At 43.1% G+C, this 12,095-nt stretch overlaps 1 long non-coding RNA gene across 1 annotated transcript; it reads right to left on the reverse strand.

Annotated features, from left to right (window-relative positions):
* Positions 1 to 9,764: 9,764 nt before the first annotated feature.
* LOC112952644 lies at positions 9,765 to 10,871 on the reverse strand. The gene is made up of 2 exons (XR_003250443.1): positions 10,819 to 10,871; positions 9,765 to 10,720 (listed from the first exon to the last, which is right to left on the reverse strand). It is a non-coding gene; the product is annotated as an uncharacterized LOC112952644 (long non-coding RNA).
* Positions 10,872 to 12,095: the final 1,224 nt, after the last annotated feature.

Here is a 12,095-nt window from a genome sequence, read left to right on the forward strand (position 1 = left end):
AGGATTTTGTTATGGTATCCTTATTTGAACAAGTAACAATTCTAAGGAAGTCAGTGTTTGTTCTGCTATCGCATTTCCATCTAGCAGCACTTCCCAGAGAGAAGAGATTGCTCCATCACGCGTGTAGGAGCACTTGGCTTGTGCATAAAAAGTCCCTGCAGGGTTAAAAAAGAAACCAAACACAAAAGAAAAAAAAAAAAAACCCACACTTTTTGAAACCTTATCAACATGTATACAAATTGTACACTAGAGAACTGACTAGTATAAATTTGAATGCATTTGATAACTAGGTGTGGAGCAAGATAGTAACTCTGAGGCAACAATCTCTCTGTGCAACTGGATGTCCAACAAAATGTATGAAAAAGTAATTATTTTTCATTCACATGCTTTTATCACGCTCCCTCCATTGCCACACATTTAAATTCTCTCCTCTAAACCAACAGCAAAGCACGAACAAAAAAGAGTGCAGGTTTTAGTGCAGTATTACATTTAGGCAGTCCTTTAGTTTCATTTCCTATTGAACAGATTCAAATGTGGGTTTTTGGAAGCTCTGGAATAGTGGTGGTAAGAAACTACTTTCATTTTAAGGAGAAAATAGCTTGATGGAAAGAAGATAACACATGAGATTGCATGTATTTCCTATATTCACCAGAATTTTATTGGTAGCACTAACAGAAGGGAAAACATATTCTGTGTAAACAATTATGAAAAAGGTATCATTACCTGAGTCATCTGTTAGTAACTCTCAATGGTGAACGTAATCTTTTCCTAAAACACAGGACCAAAAGTGACTAGAACTAGAGTCTTTAGAGTGGAAAATAGTAGCTCTCCCTGTTACAAATCAAGATACCTTGACATAATTCTGAGCTGAGCTTACAAACATTTTCCCAAATACCTATATTTAGCATCATAATGACTTGAGGTGCATGTGGGAAAGCTTTTTTTTTCTGTTGGCAGCTAGCAACACGGCACAGAAAGTGGTGATACTGCCATGTCGCAACACTAGCAAAGAAACCAGGGCTCTCTCCTCTTTCTTCTGCAGGCTACCAAACATCTTTATGGATTTTCCTGTTTCATAAAGCCCTTTACAGAGCTCCACAGAGCAACACGGGCCGTTTCCTTGTCAGCAGGCGCCTGGAGCTCCAGCAGGTTCGGCCAAACTCCTGCCTCTGCCTTCACCTGCTCCTGAGGGACAGTCCCTGCTCATGACAACTGCTTGGGATACACGACTCTCATGCCTAAATGAACCACCTTATTTAGCCATGATATAGAGATACATATCAAAACTGACTGCCCACCATAAAGCATGCGTCATTTTTGAGCACTGGGTATATTCATGCTTTTCTGTTTCTATGCTTGCTCCTTCTCCTCTGTCTGTGCAAGCTCAGGAAGCTTCTTGAAAACATCGCTTTGTGCCTCTTCAGAGCTGCTCTTTGGGAGGCAAATACTTACTGCTATTTCTGTCCAGTTTAGGTGTGCAGCTACCTCCACCTCCCATCTGTCAGACGGTTTATTCAAACTAGGCAGCTCTTCCAAGGAAGGTCTGTCACAGAAATGCCCAGGGCTGGTCTGGCTATCACTTACACCATGATGGTAGCCCCATAATACAGCATCAACTGTGAGCTCCAGGGGGAAAATTAATCTCTCCCTGGCTGCTGCCCAAGAAACTTTCCAATCCATATTCCAAGTTTACAGCTATCAAATAACCCTTACAAAGTCCTTGAGAGGGTGGAGGATGGACACACTGATGGAGGAGGCAGGAACTGTATATCACACAAGAAAATAGCACTCCAAAGGAGCAACTTGCTGATGTTGCCCCAGAAGATTTTCGTGGGCATGTATGTGCTTATCTCCTTGGCAAATCTTTAAGCTCCTGTAGGTACTGGCCATAAAGGGAACAGCGTGCCCAGGTCACCGCTTGCACGGTAATGAAATATATTAATTCACATGTAGTAATGGCTAGTTTTGGAGACCTACACATCCTTTTGCACAGTTAGTTCTGGCGAGAAGCCCTTTAATCCAATAACACCGCATTATGTCAATAACAGAGCTCACATAACATGCTAATTGTGGAGCTCCTCCAAAGCAGCCCGCATGAGGGGAAATTAGCTCCATTAAAAAAGCAGGTTTGGACTGAAACAATCCTCAGTTAGGAAGCAAAGAATATACCCCAAGCCAAATTCCTTGTTTTGAACTTTCAGGGGCTTCAGTTTTTGCTGAAAGCAACAGGACACCCCTCACCAGCTTCAACAGACCCTCTGAAAAACACTGTCAACGGGGCATCTTTCAAGTCACTGACCACCCAGCCAAAACTGTTCCTTGCATTATATAAACCACAAAGGAGAAGCCCTGCCATTTCAGTAACTAAAACAGCCACACAGTGAAAGAACAATGACCCTTGTAGTGAATTTCCAAACAAAATTTCTTTGGATGAGGAGTCTCCTTTTACCTTATAGGGATTATCTTCAGTAAGGGATATGATTTGTAGTAGCTCTGAAATCTTCATCTGATTTCTGGACAGTGGTAAGAGGAAAATGAAAGCTCTAAGATGATAAAACTTGGGAGTTCCAAAGCCTCATGTTTCAGAGGGATATAGAAACACACTCCCAGTTAAAAACACAAAAAAACAGAGCCACGTGCATGGAAACGCGCACCTGCTCAAATATCCTGCAGTCCCTCAAGATGAATTAACTTCCCAAGCAGGCAGAAACATCATGGGGATTTTTTTGAATAGAAAAACAGAAAGGATATTGCTACTTTGCTCTGAAATTTTACTATTGACTTCAGCATCAACCTTGAGCCTTGGTTGACCTTAGCGGAGAGAGCTGGAGAGATATCTCCCGCACTTCAGGGATTACGTTACTCCAGCTGCATTCACACTTGTTTCCCTCGAAGCTGCTCAGGGAGCAGCCCACCCCAAAAGGCTCGAGCTGAGACCACGACAGCGGCCACCCCTCGTTTTCACCTCCTTTCACCTTGGCATGTTTGAATGGTGACACAGCCGAACGCGCTCCCTCTGCGCCTCAAGAGCCGCGTCGCATCATTAGACCTCCTTGCCCAGGCAGAGAGCTAACTGAGTGCCACGTGGCTGCACCACATCCATGTACCTTAACAACAGCAACTCCATCAGGCCGAGCCGCCACCACCGGGCGATGCCACCCGGCCAAACTGAGAGAGATCAGCGAGGCTCACACAGGTCTGGCCACTAGAGATGGCCCCATGTCGCTGCACACACCAGTCCCCACATTCCCCTTCTTCCTGCTTCACGAGCCTTTTCCTCAATTGCCCAAGATTCAATCCAACAGAACCAAAAGACTCTAATTTGCTTCCCACAAGCCAGGACAAGATGGAGGAAAAACAAACCAAACAAACACATACACAACACCATGAAATCACAGCTTACAGTGGAATTTAGAGTATTTCTAATACCCAGCCTTCAAGCGCCAGCTATCGGAGTCGATTTCATGCTGATAAAATGTCATTTATGATTTCAGGACCTGCACCAATCCAATACCTGATGTAAAGCAGATGATTACTTTCATTGATTCACATGAAATACCTGTGCAGAGCTGTGGTGCGTCGTGGCTGTAGCGTGCACAGCGTTTTTGATGCTTTAATAAATAAGCCATTGATTAGAAAACAGAGCCTGACACGTCAGTTGTGTGTTTGTAGCTCTCCCTCTCCCTCTGCTCCCTGCAATTAGCAGCTTGGGGTTATTTTGCCGCTATGAAGAGAGCCCAAACTCAAACGGGTGAAGGATACTACACCCTGTGGAGCTCACAAGGTCACTTCTCCTCTCCAGCACACCCCTCCTGGGATGGGCAGCCTTGGCTGGGGACATCTTGCACTGTCCATCACTGCCTGCAAACGCAGTACTGCAGGGGCTGGATCCCTGAGCAAGAAGGAGACACAATCTTCAAGGTGCACAAGCACCAGCAGACCCCAAGTAAGGGATACCAGGTCTGGCAGGGCTGGAAATGATCATGAAATGGTCATCTGGCTTCTGGCTCCTAGCTGCAGGTTTCCGATAGAAACCTCAGGTAAAACAGCTCGACAAATAGCAGCTCAGCAAGAGATCTGCACGATGACAATTTGTACGGTGCCTTTCCATTAAGCAACAAATCTACAGCTTTGTCAGGAGCACTTGTTTAAGTGAGCTGCTTCATTCTTGAAGTGGCGCTGGATTTGGAAAATCACAACCAGTGCATAAGCCCTGCTGATGGACGAGAAAGAAAATATGACCTGAATTAAATCAGGTTCATCTGTCCATGCAAATAGTCCTCATAATAGGGGTTTTCAGACCTAAAGTTCAGCTATTACTCAGAGGTCCCTACCTAAAGTCTCCAGCATACCCAACTTGTGCATACATCTGCATAGATATCATCATGTCTTTCTGTGAATGACATATATGCTCTTCTAAGAATACACATACATATATAAAGCCAGTCTAACACATGTCAAATTACCAGTAGAATTGCTTTATTTTTTCCTATTAAGTAGCCCACTAAACCCTAATCAAAGGAAGCCCGCAATTACCACAGAAATGTAACAAAATATGGGACTTACATGGAACTTCACAATATTTCAGGAAAATTTGTTTCCCGATAACTTTTTTTTTTTTCAATACTGAGGTGAAAAATTAGATCCTAATACTTAAGGGGAGACTGGCAGAAAGAAGAGAAAGAGGAGGAGAAGTAGAACAAGAAGAAAAGATAGCATTTATTTTAAATTTTTATATGACTCTCCCTCCAGCCTTTCCAGGGACAGAAATGTAACACAGATGATGATTTTAAAAAACTCTGGATTTTAAATTACAAGAATTTATCATGATAAAGAGGTGACTTGATCCATTTAAATTCAAATAGAATACAAGCTTTTTTTGGAAACATAATGTCTAAACCTACAAAATGCATTAAATATCACAGGAGGTATTTCTGGGTAATGTCCATCAGGCAGTACTCATCTGTGTTAATTCTGTTTCCCAAATGAAATAAAGTGCAACAATAAATAAGAGCTAACGTGTTATTCCATGTAAAGTCAGGACCAATCTGACCTTCCATTAAACTTGGTACAGCGCACCAAGTGCCATGCATTTTTAATACCTTTAAATAATTTAGCAGAAATAGCGCAGACTTCAGACCGACAGGAAATAATCTGAGCTCCTAATTCTAGGAAGCAGCCTATAAATGAGATCTGAGGAGGATGCAACCCGCGCTGCTGGCTCGCGCGGGCCCGCGGCGGCGCCGGGTTTTCCTCTCCGACGGGGATGGTGGGAGCGGGCAGTGGATCTGCGCAGGGAAGGGATGCGGGCAGGCTGGGCACGGCCTGCAGAGACGCACGCGTCGCTCCCCACACGGGCATTCCCGTGAGCCCGGAGCTCTGTTCAAATACCTCCTCCCACGGCTGCCGAATGTGAGAGGAGGCTGAGAAAGAGTCATCTGCGAGTACGGGAGCGCGTACGACTCGGAGGCACCCTTGCTGAAAACAAATGGTGTTTATTTTCCAAATAACCGCGCGAGGAGCGAACGCTGCCTCCGTTCCTGCGGCTGCTCCGTCCCGCGTCTGCTCCGTCCCGCGTCTCCCAGAGAGGGAGCAACGGAGGTGGCCACGGGCATGTCCAGGACTGCCAAACACGCCCGGATATCTCCGTCTTCGCCCGGTGCTCCCGACCGTGTCTGTGCACCTCGCGCCGCTGAGGAAGCGGCCGCGGCCGCCCCTCCTCTCCCTCGCCAGCGGCGTTCTGCTTAGCCGTCAGTCTGCAGCAGGACCGCATGTCTGAGGTGCCGGCATGGTACATTAAATATTACTGATAAGGGACTCGCTGCAGAAAACACCTACCTTAAATCACATTTTATAGCTCGTGTTATGCAGACTAAATAATTTAATAGCCCCTTCTGGCTTTAAAAAAATCTCTGAGTTAGGGAAACCTACCTATTACTCAGCCAAGTGCACCACAGGTGGCAAATCCTTCTACCAAAGGAAGGACAAACTTGGCCTTGAAAAACCCATTTCTTTTTGAAAACCAATCAAACAAAGCCCCATGTAACAGCCAATAGATAGTAAGTTTATGCTGCTATGAAGGAGATCAGATCAATTATGATAAAATCTTCATGCCTAAAACTTTTGATTGGTTTGTACTCGGCTCTGAAAGTCTATGCCATAAAATTCCCTTTATATTTCAAGGACAAATTATACAATAAAACTACAGATTACAGCACAAAACCAATTTAACTCTCCTAAAAGTTGGAAGTACGTAATCTACCACGGCGTTTCAGCAATTGAGCACTAAACATGAAAATGAGAGCGGTTACAAGATGTCCTTGCTGAAAAAGGACCGTATTAGGATCAGCAGGCAAACACCGCGGCTCCTCTAAGCCTGAGGACTAGTATTTTTCTAAAAAGGGTGTAACTGTGCTTAAATTCAGAGTAAGGGATTTCTATGGCAACTAGAAGTAATTTACAGATTTTATGGGTGCCAATTCCACAATGGACTTAAGCAGGATTACTTGTGGGAACACAAGTGACACAAGGCATTTCTTTAGCTGTGCTTCACACGCTAAATCAGCACCTTCTCTATCGTTCTCCCCCAAACCTGTGTTTACACGTAGCCCCCTCCCTGCAAAGTGGGCACCTTTGGAGGGCAACCACATCATCTCGCGTTTCACAGCCTCAAAGCCCCTTGGACTTGCCAAGCAAAAGACAAGCAGCAAAACACAGCTTCCCCACCAAGAAAAGGAAATAAGAAACAAAGATATTACTTAGGAAAAAAAAAATCCATGACCTATGCAACATTAGGGAGATCAGCATCTAGTCCTGCTAGAACGTTCTCCTTTGAGCACGTACCACTAAGCAGCACCCCAGACATCCACAGCGATTTCTCCAATCGATTGATGCTCAAAGTCTGATGCAATTTCAGCACTGAGTATCATTGCCAAGCGCATACAGCAAGGGTTGTGTTTATGTTGGGGATGCAGACGCTCCTGGCATTTCCCAACGAGAAGGGAAGGACGCTCCCGGTTCTCATGCCGTGCTCTTGTGTTAGTGTGCATCAGGAAACAAGTGCATCCAAAAGCTGTAACATTTTCTTTGCCTAATTGTTTCAGCTCTTAAGAAGTCAACAGTGGAAATGTTCATTTGGACTTACTGGAAGAAAGCAGAGTTCCTCCCCTTTTACAAATAAATGGAGTGCAGCAGGTACAGTGCATTGTAGAGCAACTAAGCTAATAAACTATACAAAGTGCAATTTTTATTTCTACAAAGCATTTCTACAAAGAAAAAAATAAATGCATTTATTTCTACAAAGCATTCCCTCCATTTTTAAATCAGGAACACACCTGTCGTCTTCTTTGCCCTCTGCCCATATAATTCCTCTCCACCAGATCTTTCTCTAATATTCCAAATTTATGAACAGTTTCAAAGCAGGTTTAAAAAAACATCTATTTAGCAGAAAGATCTTTCCTCCTTTATACTGTCAAATCCATTCCATCTTTCTACCAGTTACATATTTGAAATGCAAAACGGGCAATACCCAGGGAGCCAGTGACAGACCCACAGCCCGGCCTTGGATGCCCATGCAGTGATCGAGACGGCGCTTTGGGATCACGGAGCTAACAGGGAAGTTCACCATTTTTCTGAACAGACGCAGCATTACCAGCTTCTCATTTTCCAAGCACAAGACAGGCAACTTCTGAGGAAAGACAATATAAGTATCCTCAAGTGGTAATAACAGAACCTTCCAAACCAGATTTTTCTATAAGCAATATCCAGTGTCGAGCTAAAGAAATCCTTTTTTCAGTCCCCACTTGAAGTGACCTGCATGATACAGCCTTATTATCTAATCAGCCCTTCCCTCATGCTAACCAGCCTGCACGTTCATGCACATAGGGATGCAGTGTGTACACGGGCGCACGTATGCAACCACATCATCTATTTGGGGATTTCACCATCTGGCATCATCCTAGGGATTAATAAAAACAAAGTTAGGTTTAAAATACCCTGTACCTACTCAGGGAAAGAGAGTTCTTACAGAATGCCTTAAACTATCTAAATGCAGGCACAGCAACAGAAACAAACAAGCCCACTATGCGTATGAGGTCACTTTAATAACAGAAATTGCACATTTATCAAATCTCTAGACAGAAGAAGTAACAACTGTAAGAGTTTTATGTAGCATAAGTGAGTCGCAAAGCAGTAAGACTGATTAAAGCTTGCTTGAGTCTAGGGGAACTGAAATATGATAAATGTTAATGTGACAGAGAAATGTCAAAATAGATGAGGAATTATACATGCCAGCGAGGGAACTGAAACTAGCTGAGATTAACTCGGAGACAAAGATGAAATGCCAGATTGCCTAAAGCTAATTATCTGGACAATTAATGGGATGCCTGTGACTCGTTTTATTAAGTGCACAGCCTATTTGAGAAAGGACAAAGCTATTTGCCAGAGTCCCCGCCGATTTCCTTGGGAGAGGATGCTGGCAGTGAAGTGGAAGAAACCCTTACTCTAAGCCAGCTGCTAAAATATAGTAAAGCCGTGTCATGTGGTACCGAAATCACACCGCTCCCTTCCTTGAGCTGTCACTGATGTCAAAACCCGGTGCACATCTCATTTCCCAGCTCGGCAATTTGACAGGCATCCTAGGCAAGCAAAAATACACTCACGTCTTGGCTACTTACAAAATGCAGAGGTAAGGGGCTCTGGATCAACCTGCCAGAAATTGAGATGAACCTCCTCCTGTTCTCCCTCAGTTTTATCGAGTCTAAATTTTAAAGCAATTCCTACCTCCTTCTCTTGCATACACTCAAGAGCTAAGTCGGGTTCCCAGACACATTCTGAGACCTGCTCCAGAGAAGCCTGGTTCAATTTTCTATTCACTCATCAGTTTATGTGAGACCTAAACCCAAATACATAGATGGCATCGACAGAGAATTATCTGAGCCTTTTGCTGAGTTACTGGTATAGGACTGTATTGGTGTTGGGAAAGGGAAAGCACACAACAGCTCCCGGGGCTAGATTTATTGAGCTGGACCCAGCCCAGGCTGGCACATTATGCTGCTTTCAGCACCTAGCCAGCCCCTTTGCACTGTGTGGATATGCATCTTGGAACGCATTTAAGAAGCTCAGGCTGCAGAAATTTCCAGAGTTGCCTTGATCTGCAAAGGAGGATGTACTTCCACACAGGGGTCAGAAAGCCAAGGCTCTTTATTTTATTCTCTTAAAAAGCAGAATCCCTCAACAAGACGTCACTGTGACAGATCACAACCCGCTGCGCTTCTTGGGACAGACTCCTGGCCAGCTTGACATAATATTACCAATGTCCTAACATTAAAATTGTTTTTACAAACGTAATGCCAGAACAAACACTAGATTTTAAGTGAAGGGAAGGCAGCTGGGCTTGCAGCAGGGAAAGGACCTTTCAATACCCATCCACGGAGAGCACGCGTGCCTGCACCACGTATTTTATGGATGGCAGGTTAGAGAAGCAGCCCTTCCTGCTTTATTCGTTGCATAGAGAGGGAGGGAAAGGGATTGTGAACTGATTTTTAGGATTTTGAAGCTGAGGTGCCACCTCAGCACAAGCTTGTCTGGTGAGCAAACAGGATTTTGCTGACTGCTGAGCGAAAAGGCACCGGGCACCAGTCTAAATTTTGATGTAAAATGATTTTAGTAAAACCCCAGTGGGATTTGCAGACATGTAGAATCCATTAAATATCATTCAACAGCATCAAGACCAAAACCTCTGCCGCTACCTGTGAAGCCCCAACTCCCAAATGCAGCGGTCACAACAAGCAAGAGAGATGTTGGAAACAGGGGAGAACGTCAGGGTCACATCATTCGTGTTAGAACTTGGGTCACAATCGACTATCCTCTGTACACACAGTTATTAACAGAAAACATTTGGTAGTCACAGGCACAAAAGGTCTTTTTTTTTTTTCCTCCACTCACAGGAAGAGTACTTTATGTGTTTTTCCCCGTTTGTTAAATATTCTTATGTGTTATGAAATACTAAGCTTGCTAATATGTAAGAGTTTCCCAGACCTGTAAGGAAACAACATTAATATTTCACATTTCAGATGGATCAAGTCCTCCTTTTTGCTATTATAACTTACTTCTTGATACAGTGATAAACTTCTTGATCAGAGACATAAGTACAGACAAAAACTCTTAGCATTTCAGGTCCTACTGGTATGTAGTGACTGTGCTCTTTAACTATTTTTCTTCTCCTATCTCTGGTGATATTTTCTATTATGAAGAATAACCTACATTCACCTCAACCTTAAAGACCTTAATCAGAGAAAAGGGGAATACAGGAGGGGAGGTTCCTCCTTTTCCAAAAATGCTGCCGGAGTGGACTTAGATAATATTAGAAAACACAAACCTTTTAGACAATACATTTTCAGTGTTGAAATACAGGGAGAAAGAGGGAGGTTCAAAGAAAATGCACGTATACATTTGGTTTGAATGAAGAAACCCTAACCATGAAAATAAATAAGGTATATACACAAGAGGGGGCCCAAATGACACCCCTGTTGTCCCATTAATCATACTTATTGCAAAACTCTAATAATGTTATCTTTGGTCCCAGCTTCAGCAGCCTATAATTTAACATAAGCACTTTTTTTTTCCAACATGTGACTCGGGTAGTAACACTGCCGCTTTCATCCTCTTTTGTGCTTCTAAATTAGAAAATTTCTTCAGATACGAAATGCACGCAAGGTCACTGTAAAATAAAAGAGCAATTAACTTCATGAGTAAATTGTTGTACAGGAGTTAAATACAATTCTTGAAAAAGTGGGTAAAAACTAAAATTCTACCTACACGTGACATCCCTTGTTCAGGCTGAAATGAAAAAAATGCAGCTCCAAAGATTCCTATCAAATTAAGAAAATGAAAAATCATGGAAGATACTCCCCCTACCCACTCATTTGTTAGCTCTGCTTTTATTGCTGTGAGGCAGGAAGGCTTGCAGCATGATAGCTATGATACTGGAAAGCTGGCTATTTTCTGTGTCCTCTCGCCCTGACAAAACAAGCCCAGTTTATTAGCATGACATTTCTGATTTTCCTTCCTCTATCAATTAAATAATGCAAGTTTTGTGATTCTCCAAATCAAATTTCCTAAGAGACAGTAAAGACAATAGATCAGGATGGAATTGCCCTGTCTGAAAGAGACAAAGAGAAACTCACATTTGGAGAAAGCTAAGAGTCTGGAGTTGGTAAGTATTTTAAAATACAGAATTATCTTAGCTCTGACCCTTTTCTAAAAGCAACCAAGATTTTGAAACTCAGTAAAATTAAAAGGATTATCAACACACAACTGACTATGAAACCAGCAAAGATAATTAATCTCTTTATTGCCATAGAAATCAGGTGAGGCATGCATAGTAAGTGGCATATTAAATGCAATTATAAAACCCTGCTGAAATGATGTTAGTGACGGGACACAGGACAAAAACAACCCAGCGAGGCAATGCAGACCTGAAGCTGGAAGATGGGCTGTTGTTACTCCGACACAGCGTATGACAGTACATTGCTATGTATGCAAACAGAAACTTCTGCAACCAGAAGTTCCGGAAAAATGTAAGAAATTATGAACATACACAGAAACAAGTAACTACCAGAGAGCAGAGCTATGGGTATTTCAGTGTCTGTAGTTACCACAATGTGGTGAGAATAGGTGAAGAGCACTAGCTTCTTGCATCACCTTTCTTTATCCTTGCACAGCAAGAGATTATTAACTGCCACAGACACAGACATTTTCCAACTTTTCTTACATGGCTTTTCTTGTTAAGCATCATGAAAATAAAAAATGAGGGGAAATGTGGCTAGAAGAGACCTCAGGGAACATCCTGCCCCCAGAAGTGCCACCCGCCTTGACCTGTGCTCATCCAGGGCTCCTTAAACAACCAGGGCTGCAAGTGCCAGGACTCCCATAACCAAATCTTATAGTACTTGACTTGCTCTTGTCATATTTTCTTTAAAAAAAAGTCTTACCTGCATTTTCCTCTCTGCAACTTGCTGCTCTTTCCCCTACCCACAGCAGACACACAGGATACATTATTCCCTTCTTTTAAGCAAATTTTTACACATTTCAGG

Source organism: Nothoprocta perdicaria, unplaced genomic scaffold, assembly GCF_003342845.1.
Source record: "Nothoprocta perdicaria isolate Ctin4 unplaced genomic scaffold, notPer1 scaffold_40, whole genome shotgun sequence".
Classification (NCBI taxonomy): Eukaryota; Metazoa; Chordata; class Aves; order Tinamiformes; family Tinamidae; genus Nothoprocta; species Nothoprocta perdicaria.